The sequence below is a fragment of the Hippocampus guttulatus genome, chromosome 22 (genome assembly GCF_054856545.1).
Source record: "Hippocampus guttulatus isolate MCC_2025c chromosome 22, RoL_Hgut_1.0, whole genome shotgun sequence".
NCBI lineage: Eukaryota > Metazoa > Chordata > Actinopteri > Syngnathiformes > Syngnathidae > Hippocampus > Hippocampus guttulatus.
Window position 1 is genome coordinate 4873543 of NC_141282.1, and position 15582 is coordinate 4889124.

Consider the following 15582-nt stretch of genomic DNA (forward strand, 5'->3'; position numbering starts at 1 on the left):
CTCAATGACGTGATCACTTCCACCCGGTGCGGTGATCTTATCACATGTTCGAATAATAGCTGGCTGCATTCAAGTGTTTCGTCCTTTCACACTGGGAACAATGTGTCATTCAGAGAGGATGGAAAAAAAGTGCATGACACAGCACAGCTTGTCAGCTAAAAATAAATAAATAATAAAATATAGGGGAAAAATTTACATGCTGACTGGAGTGGGATATTGTTCCCCTTTAGGTCAAGCAAGCGGAAAATAACAATGTTGCTGTTCTTACTCAATGGCTGTATGAATATGGCTTCCTCGAGGTCACCTGATCTTTCTCCACGACGCCGTGGCTCCAACGGACGTCGCTTTTTCCACTGGCTCAGCATATTGGCACATGGTTGGAAGGCTTTTGCGGGCTTCCTCCTTTTCAAGAGGGAGGGGGAAAGCGAGAAGTGTCACATACTTTTGAGACACATTATGTGAGTGCAAAGTTCTGAAAACATGTCATCTGGGGTGGTTTGTATTGATTGTATTCTGCAGTTTGTTTATATGCCCGAAATTTTAATAGCTCACTCATGCCGAGATGTCATAAAGTCCGCCAAAATATCTGTAATCGCTTCCCACCCCTGCCCCCAACGCGTCTGCTAATAGAGTCTCCAATTACAATGATTAGCAAAAATGTCAGACCGTTTTTTTAAAAAAACATCTGTCCAATGAGAATGAATGCATGATACAGGTGTGTGAAGGGAGAGCTTGTGAGCATGTCGCACAAAGCCGCGCTTGTGTCGTCGCTTCTATCGCAAACGGCTCATGTTTGTGTTTCCAACCGCCACAGGAATTTACTGCAGGCGCTCGAGAGGGCAGCCGCCCGGGGCTGACCGTCCGACGGGACAAAGGCCAGAGTTGTCGGGAGAGAGGGAGTAAAAAAATAAAAATGAAGAAGAGAGCGGACAAGGAGTTATTGTGCGTGTGGACTGGAAAGAGGAATGGCGTTCCACAAAAATCGAATTATTGACCAAATGTTTTTCTTTCTCCAAAACCATAGGTGGCGCTAAGCACCATTTGTTTCTTTTCTCCAGCTGAGCTACTCAAATACACGCCTAAGTGATTGTATATGCTACACACAAACAGTTAATACAACAATTCACACAGGCATGTATTCTTTATCCTCTGCAAAGAACAGTTAACATGAACATAAACCTACGCCAATTATTCACAAATTGTCACTCCAGCCTGGTCCCTACCTAGTTGTCTGCAGACTGCAGAAGTCGCACACAGCAGAGGGAGCAGCACAAGATCCATTGAACTGAAGCAAAAAAAAAAAAAAGTGGCATATATTCAATTACATCATTTATGTCATTGCTGTATGTTTTTGTAACATTTTATTTGAGGATGAAAGCACAATGAATGTGTGCAATCTGTACCAATTTTAACCGTTTTAACCCTTTCAAGCACCCTGTGACCTTATCACATGATAAGCTGTCCACTGTAGCAACCGCCGTGCCTGAACGGGTTAATGCACAAATACTGTAAGTTCAAAAGAACATTAGCCCGTTAGCATCTGTTGACATTACGCAACAATGTAACTCAACTGCTCTCCCCATTTTTCCAGATGCGTTCGCTCGGCGATGAGAAATTCAATTTGGTATAATTTAGTTGCAGTTTTCTGACCCAGTAATTCAATTTTATTCACGGGCAATGCGGCCTAACAGCAGCGACTGAAACAACCTGGCCAAGTTTCCACTCGCCCACAATAAGTCACTACAAGTGCAAACTGTCAGGAGAAAGTGACCCACCCAGCCTAATAAGTACATGTGTGAGTGAGAGACTATATAGGGCCTATAAAAGTCTGATTGAGTGTAAGTGAGTGTGTGTGTGTGTGTGTGTGTATGTGGATATGTGGGGCAGCACAGAAGTACCATAGAAGGGTGTTGGCGCGGTTTGGTTGCGGACATGTTTTCCACTTTCTGTTTTCCGTCAACAGCCCGCGTATTTACGGCGGCCCGCGGCAAAAAATCTGGGGCACGTAAAGAGACTTGATCCCGCAAAACGCGGCTGAGACAACACCTGAGTTCCTTCATTTAGACCCACGGAGAAGCCAAAGTGGAAAACATCAACAGAAAACGCGCGAGACCAAAATATACCGAAAAAGTGGTGCAGTGGGAGAGTGGAAGGTGGAGCGAGAATAAATGAGACCGGCGAGGAACTCTCGCCTCTGGCTGAGGGGACTTTGGCTAAATTGGAGGCAATTAAGGAGTATTGCGTGAGGATCGGCTAATGTCAAATTAATTAGAACCTTCAGAGAACGAGAATTGAGTTTTTTCCCCACTGTGGAGTCTGGCCTGGCCTGGATCGGGCACAGATGGCAAAGACGGGGGCAGATCCAATGGGAACTCGGCGCCCTTTACACCCCATTTCTTTCCTTTCGCATGAGGGGGCGTGGGGGTTTCCCCCCAGGGAAGCGAGGAGGGCACTGAGAGGAAGAGCGAGGCTGGGCATATGTTGCTTGTGGGGGGTGGGTGGGGGGGGGGGGCAAAGAGCGAGCGCTCTCTCAACACCAACACACACCTCACCCTCCTCCTTGAGGTAATATCCTCAAGGATACACTCACAAATTTAAAGGCACACATATTTTTATCTTGCCGCACTCCCGAGTGTTGGCGAAAGCAAGTGAAATTCTTCCTTGACAATCTCGCCATGTTTTTTAGGTTCAATTTAAAAAAAAAATACTCATACACATTTTACCTTCCATCATTCAGGCCGTTTAAAAAGACACATGGGCAAAAAAAAAAAAAAAAAAAACCCATCAGGAACAACCCCGGCATTACACAATGTTCCATCGCCACCACCTCCAACCCCGATTTAGCGAGAGAAAATAGGGGAGGGGGAGGTGGGGGAATTCGGTGTGATCCTAGTGGAGCAGATGGATATGTCAGATATGCCTGCATGGGTTTATGGAGATGTTCATGGAGACGCTTAGTGGTAATGTAATGACCTCCGCGTGGATCTGTGCGTGCATGTGTGTGTGTGTGAGTGTGTGTGTCAATTACCCCTTTGGTCTGTCTTGGGGAAACTCGCTTAGCTGGAGCAGAAACAGCAGGCTGTGTTTCTTCTAACTCCACACCGGTGTGTCTAATAAAAAAAGATTTGGGATTCAATCATCACAGATGGACTTGGAAGTCATCAATCAATCAATCAATCAATCAATTGGGGGTTTGGCAGAGGCCCTGTCACGTTTCGGACTGTCGCTTCAAAGTTGCTGTCAGCCCCCCCCCCCCCCCTTGGTGTTGTGGTCAAGCGTCCCGATACTTTTGTTCATTGAAAAAGACAGTGGGAAGTTCCTTCAGGCACCCTCAGAAACGCATGAACCCTTGACTTTTAACACACAATTTTCCTCCGCCGTCATCTATTTTCTACCGAGATGGTTTATGGAAACTTTCCGTCCCTTTTAGTGTGTCACGGGACGTGCGCTTGGAGTTTTCCGAGGCCTGCGGGTCATGTGACACATCGGCCCGACTCCCCTCCCAAAGAGACCAGACCGCGTGATTATCATCCGTGGCCCAGTTTAACGGCTAGCCTACTTTAAGCTAGCCCAGTTCCCGAAACCACCCAGAGGAGTCCAAATAAGTCATGGCAAGTGTGAGCTCACGCCGGAGACCTCGCCCGCCCTTAAAACCGAGCAGTTGCGGGGGCACCAGAACCGCAGCGGAGGATTTACAACCGATCGAGCCGGCGAGTTTATCCTCAAGGTCTGCTTGGCCAAGATTGATGATCAGCTCCAGGCAGCATCTTCTGTTTTACTTCCCGGTGTCAGTCGAGCGTCAAACACAAACAGGGCAGGCGTGGGGGGTGGAGGTAGGGAGGGTGGGGGGGGGGGGGGGGGTGAACGATAGAATACATTCTCCAGAGCAGTAGCATCTTGCTAAAAAAGGGAAAGGGAGAGCACATAAGTCTGCAAGTCGTCATGAAGGTTGTTATCTGGGTATTCGCGTTGGATGTGCAGCAGGACGGCAAGGAGTCGGTTCACGGCCTTGTTTTGTAAGGTGAATGTAAGATCGCCAAGTCTGAATAATAAATGTGATCTTTTTTTTTTTCCTATCCTCCTGTTGAGTCATCTCCAATTTTCCTTGTTTATGTAGGTCACAACCCTCGCGAAGCTCCAAGGAGCTGCGAGTCAGCGTCCGGCCCGAGCCGCCGCGAGCGTCACTCGGCGGCATTGTCGCGGCGACATCCATCATGGATGAGGCCCGGTAATAATGGATGAGACCAGTGAGTAACCTGAGGATGCGCCGGGATACGGAGACTGCTCACGGCTTCGCCGTCTCCTTTTCCTCCTCCTTCCTTTTTGGGCCTGGGCACAAACAAACATGGAGGCGTCGGAATAACGCAAGGCGGAAGTGTAGACGAGGTGGTGGGGCGGGCTCGGGTTTGGCAACGCCGTGTCAAGTGGCATCGATGTTGTTCTGGAATCGACAGTTCACGGTTGACGAAACAGGAGCGGCTATTGATCTTATTAGTCGTCGAATTTTGGATATTGCGACTTCGCGACGTGGACTCGTCCTCCGATTCAGGTAGAAAGAAAGGCAAGGGGAGGAAACCCAAAGACCAAGATCCTCAGGGTGAGATGTTAGTCCCCCCCCCCCAAAAAAAAAGTAAACTTGAGCTCAAGCACGGAAGTGTCCAATCACAATGCTCTGATGTCTTGGGAATGAGTTACTTTGTATATTTCCTTCTAAAAGGGGGGGTCAAAAAGATCAAGGTCAAGGACAGTGTCACTGCAAGATCATAGCATGGACTCAAGAGCCTCGTTAGATTGCTCTGATGACAAAGACTTTTAATTTGTATCAGTCCTGGAATTTTAGATGGTTTCAAAAAAAAAAAAAAAACAGACCAAGGATAGAAATGAAGCTACAATGTCATAATGAGTGTCCAGTCAAATCTGGCTTCCGGCTATATTTCAGGGTTATTTGCAGTCCAATTTTGATTCCACTTGAAAGGACGAGCAAGTCTTATTGGGAAAAAAAAAAGTGTCACTTTTCACTGGCCGGCATGAATCAGGCCGATGATCCAACAAGCCACCATTAACTCTCCGTGATGAGATCTTGAAAGTCAGCTGGCTGGCCACAATGGCAACCCTGTGTCCAAACAGCTGCCGTCGCCAAAATCCCCCCCCCCCCCCCCCGCGCCCCGACACACACGCGCGACATTTGCGTGAAATCGAATCGCGACAGCGGGCCCACCTTACAGAAGGCAATCAATGACCAGCACTTTTGACAGGTGACACCGCGGTCCGCCGAGTCGCGGGTGACAGATGGGGAACAAGGGAGGCCTCTGTGTGCGCTCGCGTGGGCGGCGGCACTATCGAGTCTCATCCTCCATCACGCTGACAACGGCACGCTTAGTCACACACCTGATGGACTGTGAGAATATGTGTGTTTATCACCAAAGAAGCAAGCTAGCCTGGGAATACCCCCCCCCCCTCGACCTCCCCTGCCCCTCCGCCAGCACACACACACACTTTTCTGCGGCGCCGTGGTGAGTGGGCAAAGAGCCGAGGAACCTTTAGGTGTCGGAGTCAAACGGATTTGCGGATAAATCGGCCAGAAAATGGATAGTAACCGCGTGAGGGGATGCATCAGTCAAGTGTGGGCACAGAGTGTCTGACGTGAGGGGGTGGTGGGTAGGCGGGGGGCTTGGGGGGGGGGGTGTCTCATTCATGGGTCGCTTACTAAAAAGATGCGACAACACGGCGCTCGTTGGAAATCTCGAAACGAAGACGCACGGGCAGAATCAGTCACGCATCCAAGACGCGTCATCATGTGACAGGACGCACTGCCAACACAACAAAAGATTTCATCACCGGGGGGGGGGGGGGGGGGAGGTGGAAGGTCTTCAACTGGCCAAGTCAATCACCGGACCTTAACCCAATAAGATATAAGCATTTTTCGTAAATGTCCGCTTAACGATCCCCCCCCCCCCCCAAAAAAAAGACAGGCCTTTTGTCCAAGGCTGAGTGTCCGGCTGATCATGCTGCAACATCTCACACCTTGCTTTTGCACATTCTGTGTCGCTTCAGGGAGAATGTTGCCGAGCCCGGAAGCACGCGCTCCCATTCGAGCCGCTCGGATGATTAAAATCGGACGTCTTCACGCGGCTAAACGGGGTGCGAACGCAATTAAACGTGACGACGCGATGACACCGCTCTCACCAGACGCAAGCTTGTCACCAAATCCGGCAGTTAATTTTCAATATCTAATAGTAAACATATCCCCCCCCCCCCCCCCCCCCGGCGGGCTTCGGCGACGTGCGGTAATCCAGCCTGATGTGATTGGCGACTATCTCAATACAGTGACCTATTTTATTTCCAGGAGGTGAACGCGGCTACGTGCCAGCGCGTGGCTTAGCGGATCGTATCCAACCGAGAACGGATGCATTCTTGTGCCCGCCGGGATGTCATCAAATTCAAAACCAACGTCGTCGAGTGCGATCGAACCGACGTGGATCAAGCGGCTTTCATATTCATCAATGAGCCACACAAAAGAACACTCTCGTGCTAACAGTTAGCATTGACGGTTTCAGAAGCAGTGGGGATGATCAAACACGTGGGAGCAGCACATGTACTCATAAGCACATATTCTTTATCCTCCATGAAAAATGACGAATATTACAGCATCTGAAGAGTCGACACACACCTTGTTCGTACCCTTGGGCACAAAAATCACGTTATAAATAACGGCTTGCACATCATTAGCATTCCGGCACACATCAGCCGATATTGGACTGCGTCCGTGTCGAAGACCTGATTGATTTTTCAAAAAATGGCTGAGTGGAAATGTTTGTGGTCAAAGTTCAGCTGCGCGTCAAGCCTGGACAAATCAATGAGGGCAAAAACTGAGAGAGTTCGGTGGAAGATTGGAGAGACGACAAAAACAGCAACATGAATTATTTTCTGTTTGCGCCAAAGGTTGCCTCGGGTGTTTATTGACTCAATTGCAGATGGGATTTATTTACCCGGCAACCCCATGCTTGAATTCATCTGTGCGTTTGGTGCTGCTGTTTTGGTTAGCTAGTTAACCTGTTCACTTGTGCTGGAAAAGGTAAAAGCAATCTTATTTTGCCCGATTGTTTCAAGGGCCATAATCGGCCGATTCACCGGCTACATGCAAAAGCGTCCGGGCAATATTCCTACTACACGCGCTGTAATCAGATTTCTTTTGTAGGTAGCACACGAGATTATAGTGAGATTACGCAATCCGATCTGCCCGCATCCCATGAATTCCATCTCGCATCGCCGCCGAAGTGCACATTCCTGTCCTATGAGGGGGAGCGAGCGCACGGGAGGGCCTTGGGGGGGGGGGGTCTGTCCCAACCTGACCCTGACGCAGCGATAACATCATTCCTCCGGAGAGAGCCGCGCTCCCTCGGCTGCCCGGCCTGCCGTTTCCAAGGCGATGAGCAGCTCGCTTTCGCCTCTCGGAAGGCTTCACAAGATGCGTCCATAATGGCTGGCTTATTCATGTAGAACAATGAAAGGCGAGCGGGTGAACATTGTGTCTCAAATGATGTATACACGTATGTGTGTGTGTGTGTGTGTGTGGGTGGGTGAGCATCTTATTGGGCTGCGAAGCAATTTGAAGCAACAGAAGCCGGTACGTTCATCGAGCCTCTGGGCTGGACATAAAAAGAACACGCAGCAACACACTGAGCAGGAAATGTGGAGCCAGACCCTGCAGGACTTTTTTTTTCTTCCAATTACCCGCTTTTTAAAAAAAAAAAAAAAAAATGCAAATTTCTGAACGTGTGCGTTTGCATATGAGGTATCCAGTCGACCAACGAGTGCTCCTATTGTGCATTTGCGTCTTTACGACACGTTTAATTGGACAGTGCAATGCCGGAGGAGCTCGCGGAGGTCGTTTACGGCTCTTTGGGCGGTTCTTGGTCGCCGACGAACTAGCGCCCGACGGCGAAAAATGGAGCGGGTGATGCAAATGAAAAATCGAGGGGCTATATAGGCGGCTTGATGAAGTTACACGGCCGCAAATGTTAATTATGTGACGGAAATGAGATGATGCAAATAGGAGGCATGACTTGGGACCAGCGCGCAGGAAGGCGACTGTTTATTTTTGGGTGTTGATTCAATGTCGTCACGGTGTGCATATTCGGCTCCACAAGGATGCAGCGACCGCTAATTGTTTGCCAAAAGACAAATACGCAAACATGACCTGCTTGCGGCGGTTTCCAGGCTGAAGAATAATAAATGACGAGGAAAACACAAGGTCAGGATATTTTCTGTCGGACTGGACATGAGTGTTGATACTTTCGGTTAAAATAAACGCTTTACGAATTTGGCACACCTCAGAAATTGAGGGTGACCCTGACGCGTGCCAAAACCACGCCCTGCTCAACTGTCAATCAAATACCACGACGATGACCTGAAAAAATGGATGCTATTTTCTCTTACATCTTTTTCTTATGGCAACATGTACCGATACATGTTTGATCAATGAAAATATATCTGCTAAAATCATTCAGTGGCTGCGTCGATGTGAGGCTCGCCGCAACAACGAGGCGCTCTAAAGTGGCCGTGCCAACGCTGTGCGCTAGCTGTCAAGTTGCACTCAAAAAATGTATAATATATATATATTTTTTTTTTAAATCCAAACATTCCCCTCTCCTCGCTCCTGCGTCTGTGTGACACGCGTACACTCACAGCTGACGACGAGGCACTCCGTGGCGGTCAATATCAAGCATTTCAGACCACATAAGTAAAGTGGGTGATTGAGTGCATACTATTCTTATTCTAGCAAACCAAGGACACGAAAATAGCATTTTTTTTTTCACCACTTGCTGGAACTACACAATATTGAAAATGACGAGATAAAACATGTCCTCTAAAAACAAACGGGAGCGTATTAGTGACTGAAGGGCATTTCTTACACTTGACACTATTTCTTGTGTAATTGCAATTTCAAACCTTTTGACCCTTTCGGCAGCTCGTTCTGCTTCTCGCCGTTTGTCCTTGGAAAGAAAAACACAGACACGCTCGCACATCTAAGATAAAGGCCCCAATAAATTTGTATTGTCGCGTTGATGACATTTTACACGCTCCGGACACACTCGGGTTGTATTTTTCCAGGTGCGCTGGAAAGGATGTGTTCATCCTACGTGTCATCTCGAGCCTCCAAAACGAGAATGTGACGACTGGACTGCAAACACGCGAGTGGGCGTTGGGCGAGCGCCACCAGGCCCTGCCGGGACCGACCAGTCTCTGAGTAAACAGATGTCGCTCTCGGTGCGACTGTGGCGATTGAACGCGTCGCCGGCAGAGTTAAACATGTGCGAAGGGGAAGTAAGTGAGAAAAGGAGAGGGCGGATGCTATGAAAACAGACACGCACGCAGATACAAACACGCACACACACGCGCGCGCTGTGAGACGTCACCGCACTCACGGCCTTCCTGTGTGGAGTTTGCATGTTCTCCCCATGCCTGCGTGGCTTTTCTCCGGGTTACTCTCACATTCCAAAAACATGCGTGGCAGGTGGATGGAATACTCTAAATTGTACCGAGGTGTGAACGTGAGCGCGGATGGTTGTTTGTCTATGTGCGCCCTGCGATTGGCTGGCAACCATGTTCAGGGTGTGCCCCGCCGACCACCCGAACACACCTGGGAATTGGCTCCAGCACACCCGTGACCCTTGTGAGGATAAGCGGATTAGAAAATGGATGGATGGATGGCTATTGTTAATTTGTCTTGGACCTGGGGTCCCATTTTATCGTGTGGGTCCCTGATTGGCAGGCCATTGTCTCATTATGACGCGACAAGGTTTTAATTCATCCCGCTTGGTCTCTTGGCGGCCTCCAAACAATTAAAAGGTGCCGAGCGTAAACACCGCGTCATAAAAATACGCTTTCGATTAGCGCGCCGCGTTGCTGGGGGACGACGAAGGCACAGCTGATTCCGTCGTCGGGAATACTTCCTCCTTTTGCGCTTCCTGTTGTGTTTCCATGGCGCTGCGTACAAAAGAGGACAAGCTCCTCTCTGGCAGGAAGCCATAAATAATTGATTGGCGTGTGGCTTAATCAGGTCCGAGGACCGCCTGGCAATTCCACAGCCGGCTATAAATAACTCGGCCATACGTCGACATAAAAAAAAAAAAAAAAAAAGTGATCAGGCAGGACGACGGCGGCTTCCAAATCTAAACCCGAAGTCGCTGACCGAGTTGTGCAATGAGAAATCGTTTTTAAAGCCAACGTCGGTCTTTTTCTCTAGATGCGGGCAGACCCGAGACACAAGTCGGGCATCCTGCCGAGCACTCAATGTCCACTTAGGTCCACTGAAGAGGGTTGTGGAGTCAGCACTTAGCCCACACGCATGCAAGACCCAGACAGGATCAGATAGGATATTGAGAGCAAGATGCTGCAATTTCCCGGTCGTTTTTTTTCAATGCGCTGGACCAAGACTGACCCGGCAGAAAATTGTCAGAGGAGTTTCTCATTGACCACAACGCCATACAGTATGTGGTCTCGTCATAGCTCAGTATGCTAACTGTGCGACGCAAAATACTCAAACGCTCGTCCAATGACTTTGCCACATGGGATCCGTTTCCGCAGCGACGTCGGCTAGCTCGGCCCATAAAAGTCATTTATATAAGGCTTCTAAAAAAGGTTTTTGATGTTTATCAAGCCCGGTACAAAAGGGAGAAGGTCAAAAATAACCGCAGAAGATGGGAGGCGGACGGCGGGGGGAGGGGGGGGGGGGCTGTTCCTTTTTCCCGGGGTCACTGCCAAATACGGTCATGGCACGAGCTCCCCCACAGTGCCATCAGTCACTTGGGTCGCGGTGCATTCAAAAAGAGTCCACAGCGAGAGGGAGTTTTTTTTCTTTGTTTTTTTGTGAGGCCTCCCAAATGCTCCTTTTGGAGATACGTCCCAGGAATGCACGGCAGGTTCGCAGGGCCTGAGAAGGAAAGCCGAACTGGGTCGTGGCCACTGGAGATTAGGGGCACTGCCTTGCCAGATGCATCTTGTAATGCTATTTTTTTTAATATTCTTTTTATATTCTCTTCCCAAAATGTATATAAAAAAAAAAGTCCAATACAAAAAACAACTCTATAACAGTTGTACTCCTGATTTTTACCAAGGTCTCATTAGTGCGTTTTGTAGGTGCACTCAGCCCCGTGGGGATGGCTGACATTCAATTTTTTTAATAATGAATTTATATTGCTTGTTATTAAATTAAAAAAAAATAAAATAAAATAAAAACAGCACGACATGTCGTATTGTTGCTACATAGCCTGAGGGATGCATCATGAAAGGTACCACACGCAGAGAGCAGCGCTCGCCTTCCTGAACTTTCTCCCCCGTGACAATCGCGTTCCTTCAGGACCCACGACATTAAGTGCCTGTGTGTGTGTGTGTGTGTGTGTGTGTGTGCGTGTGTGTGTGCGTGCGTGCGTGACGTAACATAAGCCATGCCCTGATTCTGCACAGCTGGGCTTCTCAGTATTCCAGATTACAATAACGTCACCGCCGCCCTCCCGCCCCTTCCTCATCACTCCCGGTTGCAGCACACGCTCCACTGAACTCACATCCACTGGCAACACATATTCCCCATCCCCGCTCCACCTCCACCCCCCCCCCCCCCCACCTCCCAACACACACATACACACACACACACACAAAGTCCAATGATGTCACTGAACTCGCACTCCGTCTCCATCTGCTCGGCGCATGGCGTTATCGTGTTTGCCCTGGCGCATGTCGCTTCCACTCTGCATGTTTACCCCTCGTTTTTTTTTTAACATTCCCCTCTCTCGTTCTCACTGACTCACAGAGCTCGTACGCGGAGGCCCGGCAAAATACAACGCACACCGCTGGCCAGATGCCAAGCCTTTATTTAGACCCAAACGCACTCTTAACTACAGCATTGTCTAGCATCTTGTCTTGCCTTCATTTAAATCTCACCGAGTCGTTGCGGGACTTCCCACGCCGGAGCGATCGGCGCTAGCTCAGAAGCTAACAAGCCCGGGGCCGAAGCTGGGTAACGGATGCAAAAAAAGGCGCTCGTGTCAATGCTAATTTCCGTTAGCTTGACGATAGCGTTTCCCATTAAGTGTTAGCATTAGGCTTTCATTTTTGCGCTCTCGTTGCACGTTCATTTTTGCACGTGTTAGTTTGTTGCCACCGGGTCGTATCGCTGTCGGGGGTGCGGGTGACGAACCTGTGAAGCATCCTAAACTGAGGCGCGGGCAACATGTGACATTGACGTCAGCTATACAGCGATACACAGAGCAACTACCTGGATCAAAGCTCCACTGAGGTAAGCAGAGACGAAAACAAGCTCACAGTGTTTAGGTCTCGGGCGGAGATAAAGCTCCTACGCCGCCTCCTCCTCCTCTTCATGGTGTCATGAGTCAACAAGCACCAAGAAGCACGAGAGGGGATGCGACACTGCTGCTTAACTGGGTCAGCCGGGGACATAATACTGCGGCCCGTCCACGCCGATTGAGGTTAACCTCCAAATCGGAGCGGCCGAAGGATTAAAATAACACTTGCCGGTATATTAAATTAACAATGAATCAAGAATTTGGGACATTTAGAAAGTCAGTCACTCTCTCTGTGTATTCATATACAAATGACAACAGAATTTTTGGGCCTTCGAAGTGGTTTTGCAGCGTTCTTAATTTCGTAACAACACTCCCTCGTTGATCGGACGCCGCTTTACCATCTTTGGCCGTACCGAATCTCCAAACATGCCTGACGCCTTGCCGTTGGTCTCCTCCTGCGTCCCGATAAAAGGCTTAATGGTGTCATTTGGCCTGCTAATGCCTGTTTATTGCTAGGAAGGAAACAATTTGCTAAGTGGAATATATGATGAGCGCAGAAGTGAGCTCGAGGAGTCTGACTGTACTATAGCGCGCCTGACTGGCTCCTTTCCAGGAATTATTTACTCCCGGGCAGTAAAACAGTAAAGACGCCGCGTATTGATTGGACAGGAGAAGCCGGGAAATTCTCTTGCAGTCTTCATGGAGCCTTAATGAACAAACGCAAAGAGGGCGTGACTCTGAGGGTTTTAATTCACTTCCGGTTTGAGAGAGAGAGAGAGCGACAAACTGGACGCATCCGGTAAAATGATTTTGGTGGGGATTTAAAATAAAAACACTTGCCGCGGCTGGCGATTGGAAGCGCGAGCGCGGCTCGGGCGATGTAGCGATAACGAGGACGCAGCAGGTTAGCCATTTTCGTCACCTGAAGAGAACTGGAAAATCAATTTTCACATGCGATTGAGGAAAGGATGTGAATTCACGGCAAGGCGCACGAAAAAAAAAAAAAAAAAAACGGATGCATACCTTAATTATGTACTTTCTGCCATCTACTGTTCTGCCAATCACTATACGTCGCTGGCATAGATAACTGAACAAGTACATGAAATTGGCCAGGTTTACCATGAAGCGGCGAAATCTCCAAACTTTTCCCCTTTTTACAACAATTTTTTTGTCTTAATTCATTCCAAAACAACAAAAATGCTTGATATATCTCGTGATTGTTTGGAGCTGCCATCTTAGCCACCGGCGGCACATCACAAGCCGTCAACCGATCGGGGCGAGGCCGGCGAGGAAGGAGTAGGGGGAAGGAGGAAGGGTGGGGGGGGGGGGGGGGGGAGCAGTGGAAAAGAAAAAAAAACCACACGCCTTCATCATCAATATTGCAGCGGCAGAGCTGGTGAAAGGCAATACCGAGCGAGCGGTCCACATCTTCCATCATGTCATCGGGACAGCAGATCGAATGCCTCAGCCTGACATGCCAACATTGTTACCTGAACAAACCATGATGCAAGGGCGCCTTCATTATTCATGCGCGGCTCCTTTTGAAGGAAAAGCCGAGCGAGCAACCGCCGCGGCGTTTCAAGTATTAGCGACAAGGAGTTTAGACCCCGAAAGTGGGCGTCGCAAGCAAAGATTGATTGTCGTCATTTTCCGAACGGCCTCAACAGAAAACGCTCATCAATAATGCGGCACGGAAAAGTTTCACGCAAAGTTTCGGCGTGGAAAAACAAGAGCAGGAGACAGGATGAGCCCTTTGAGAATGGTCTCGTTTCTCGGGAGCAATGTTGACCACCTGGCTGCAGACAGCAAAGTAAAGCAAAGCAAAAATAAAAAACAAATGCATATGCAATTTTAAAAAAAAAACAGGTGCAGAAGAGGCTCAAACTGCTACAACCGAGAATGCGGGTGGTGGTATGCACGGTGAGCAAATGAGTGTTTTGTCGATAAACATGGAGCAGTAAATTGCTCTTAAAATTATTCTCATATGTTACTAACATAGGATTTGGACGTACAAAGGCATCTATTTTTTTTCAAACCAAGTCCATTCAATGCATCGCGGTGACAACTTGAGATGACGACTAAATGAAGGAATCCATCTGAGCTCTAATTAGCTTCGCCCGTGCTAATTCCTCCACTCCCAACAATGACGCTAATTTGAGCACAGTGGGCATTACGTACGCGCGCGGCGAGCATTCGGCGGCTGCCTCTCATCTTATCGGTCCTCGTAAGAATGTTGTCGGCCCTGCCGCGTGGTTTGTGTGCGCGTGTTTCTTTGTGTGGTCTGACCGAGGTCAGGGTCCATGCGCTTTTAATCCGTGGCTGTTTTCCAAGACACTCCGGGGACCTTTGACGCATCACTTTTTACATCCATAATTCAAAAGTGGCAAGACCTTCGTGTGTGTGTGTGTCTGTAGGATGGAAGACAGCATGCCTCTGCATCGCGGTTCATAATTCTCCTGCATGTTACTCGCTGTTATCATGTGAAGAACCCCTGTTGCGTAATCACGCTGCGGTTGCGCAACCACCTCAGAATTTGGGGATATTCGAACCGGCCCGTTTTCATAAGCAGGCGGCTAAGCCTTTAACGAAAGGGAACAATGCATTTTTGGGGGATCCTCTCTGCAAGGAGCAAAAATGTGTGTGTGTGTTGCTATCAGGCCAAGCGCCAAGGCGGGGCGACTGGCCTCTGTGCTATCAGAGCAGCGCAGCTTGTTTACCCGAATGAACACGACACGGCCAATTGCATGCCGATGCCACGGCGAGGACAATGCCGGCGCATCTCATCGGGGGCGCAGTCAACAATGTGGGCGCGCATTGACTGGATCGTTTGATTTCTTGCGTCGGGGGGGGGGGGGGCGCTTAAGTAAAGACTTTCGGTTTATTGTCTGTATTCACGCAGACCCGTGCTCATATAATACTGCAGGGGGGAAGTGAAGCGAGCGCTCAAATCCAGTAGCTAAAGCTTTAAATCCATCCAAACATGTTTGTTCTTTTTTTTTTTTTTGACTCATTTTGGACCAATAGGAAAGTAGTTAATATGAGAGAAGCGGGGGGGAAACAAACTCCCGTCTGTCCAATCGTAGAGCTTCTTAGTTGTTTACTCAAATCTCTAAAATCCCTCTGTGAGCGTTTATTCAGCCAATGTGAGAGCCTGCGGCGATGCGGCAGAGCCATGGCGTGCCTGTGCCCATTACGTCATGGTGAGTGGCAAGGAGGCAAGTCCCCCCCCCCCCCCCCCGCCTTACACGGACACACACAGTCACGGATATTGCCGTGA

General features: G+C 49.0%; 1 protein-coding gene across 8 annotated transcripts in view; it reads right to left on the minus strand.

The window, feature by feature from the left end:
* Positions 1 to 15582, minus strand: part of atp2b1a (ATPase plasma membrane Ca2+ transporting 1a) — a 60770-nt gene that overhangs the window by 26099 nt on the left and 19089 nt on the right. For 5 of the 8 annotated variants that reach the window (XM_086103730.1, XM_086103733.1, XM_086103735.1 and 2 more), the window contains 4 exons: positions 4257 to 4329; positions 3029 to 3110; positions 1224 to 1285; positions 269 to 402 (listed from right to left, as the gene is read on the minus strand). The gene's annotated coding sequence lies outside the window, so the exon portion shown is untranslated. The remainder of the gene's footprint in view (positions 1 to 268; positions 403 to 1223; positions 1286 to 3028; positions 3111 to 4256; positions 4330 to 15582) is intronic. The other 3 variants (XM_086103728.1, XM_086103729.1, XM_086103725.1) reach the window with 2 other exon arrangements.